The 2,500-nt window shown below is 47.2% G+C and overlaps 1 non-coding gene across 1 annotated transcript in view; it reads left to right on the top strand.

The window, feature by feature from the left end:
• The first annotated feature begins 1,995 nt into the window (after nt 1-1,995).
• Nucleotides 1,996-2,500, top strand: part of LOC135332560 (small subunit ribosomal RNA) — a 1,812-nt gene continuing 1,307 nt past the window's right edge. The window contains exon 1 of the ribosomal RNA XR_010393409.1: nt 1,996-2,500. This exon is cut by the window's right edge and continues 1,307 nt beyond it. This is a non-coding gene — a ribosomal RNA (small subunit ribosomal RNA).

Below are 2,500 nucleotides of genomic sequence, written 5' to 3' on the forward strand. Positions count from 1 at the left end.
CTTATACTTTACAAATACAAAATTTCCTGTAGACTTATGAATGTTACACAAGTCCTGAACTACTTCAGGAATAGTAAAGGAAACTATACAGGAAACGTTGCACTATCCTTTGTAAGTAGGTTGCAGGACACTTGCAGGACACCTCAGGAAATGTGCAGATTTTATGGGCTGCAATGTAGCAGCACTGTAGCAGGAAATTTAAATATTTTCCCTGAGTGAGTGAGTGAGTGAGTGAGTGAGTGAGTGAGTGAGTGAGTGAGTGAGTGAGTGAGTGAGTGAGTGAGTGAGTGAGTGAGTGAGTGAGTGAGTGAGTGAGTGAGTGAGTGAGTGAGTGAGTGAGTGAGTTATATATACCTTCATTGAGCCATGCTTCATTTGATCATAACAATATCAAGCTTATCTTCAAGTAGTATTGTATTGTACGTTGCTAACAATACGCAAATAATGTACAGTAAATTCAAGTGGGAATAAAAGTAGTGGGTAAAAAGTTGTAATGTTCATGGAGTGTAAAGTCAACGAGCACTTAAGGCCCTATTATTTCTATTTTCCAGCCTAAAGTCCTCGTGGTGGAAAAAATTAATGTTAGTGTAATGAAGTCCTTGCCTAGTTACAAAGCGGCCCCTTACAAAGCGCCTAGTTACAAAGTAGCTTCAATGGGTAGTTATAATTAGAAGCTGCAGCTGGTAGTTAAAGCAGCAATTGTTGTGTAGCTTGTGAAGCTATGTTGTAGCTGGCTGACTGGCCGGCCCACCAACCTACCTACCTACCTACCTACCTACCTACCTACCTACCTACCTACCTACCTACCTACCGACCGACCGACCGACCGACCGACCGACCGACCGACCGACCGACCGACCGACCGACCGACCGACCGACCGACCGACCGACCGACCGACCGACCGACCGACTGACTGATGAATAGTAAGAGGTGGGTGGCTGGCTGGCTGGCTGGCTGGCTGGCTGCTGGCGAATAGATGTTGTGCTGCAATATAGTGAGTGAGTGAGTGAGTGAGTGAGTGTACTATAATACTATACAGAATCTTTGCAACAAGACAGTAAAAGCATAGAGCATTACCCTTCCTTATATGGAATTTGAGTACACACACTGTGGTCTGTTTTACTACTTAAATGTATGAGCACATCCCATATATAATAAGGAACCACAGTGCTCAACACACTTGTTTCTATTTGTGTTGCAAAGATTGTGCAATCTCCAGTATTGTATTGTAACTGTATGTTAGCCATGTATAACTTGAACTGTATGTTTAGCGGAATGGAAGGGTGCAGACGGGGAACAGTGCAGATGGGAACATTGCAGAGGGGATTTGCGCGCCGGAAAATTGGAGCAATTACCATACAAGTGCAGACGAATGAAGGAATGAACGCGCGTAGCGCGAAAATTTGAGCAATATATCGCAAGCAATTACCATACAAGTGCAGACGAATTGAACAATGTGACCACGTGGGCTAGATAAGCAACCAAACAAGAGTGTCGTACAAATGAGCGTGTTGATAGGTCGTGAAGTGGGGTGTTGTGGCAAAAAAAGTCACGCTTAATTACATACGAGACGAGTTCCAGCGTTGCTCCTAGTGACGGGTGCTGTGTAGGGTGACTGCAGCGGTTCATCCGTGTGTCCGCATCGTTGTAGACTGCCTGTGTCGGCGGGCGTCTGACCTGCTGGTGACTGGTCATCAGTGGGCTGGCTCCCTCCGGTCGAGTGCAGTTAGGTTTGCATCATTTCACGAATCACGAGTGCATTCGTACGGTCTCGCTGCCGGTCGATCCCCGTGATTGACTGTATCTGCAGGCAACGAGTGGGCCTCAGCTGCCCTCTCCTGCCTTCAGTTGGTGAGTCTGTGGCCGAGGATTTGCAAAATTGTTGAACCCTCTGCGGTCCGCGTGGCCGCACTGGTGTGATGCGTTGGCCGGCCCTCTGAACGAGGACGGTCGAGTGACACAGTGCGTCTCGCACGCTCTGGCGTCCCGATAGTTACCTGGTTGATCCTGCCAGTAGTCATATGCTTGTCTCAAAGACTAAGCCATGCATGTCTAAGTATAAACGCTTCTATACTGTGAAACTGCGAATGGCTCATTAAATCAGTTATAGTTTATTTGATGGTTTCTTACTACTTGGATAACCGTGGTAATTCTAGAGCTAATACATGCACAAAGTCCCGACTCTTCGGAAGGGATGTATTTATTAGATCCAAAACCAATGCGAGTCTCTCGGGGCTCGGTTCCTTGGTGATTCATGATAACTGCTCGAACCGTATGGCCCTTGCGCCGACGGTGCTTCATTCAAATTTCTGCCCTATCAACTTTCGATGGTACGGTAGTGGCCTACCATGGTTGCAACGGGTGACGGAGAATTAGGGTTCGATTCCGGAGAGGGAGCCTGAGAAACGGCTACCACATCCAAGGAAGGCAGCAGGCGCGCAAATTACCCAATCCCGACTCGGGGAGGTAGTGACAATAAATAACAATGCCGGGCTATTG

Source organism: Halichondria panicea, chromosome 2 (genome assembly GCF_963675165.1).
Source record: "Halichondria panicea chromosome 2, odHalPani1.1, whole genome shotgun sequence".
NCBI classification, from domain to species: Eukaryota; Metazoa; Porifera; class Demospongiae; order Suberitida; family Halichondriidae; genus Halichondria; species Halichondria panicea.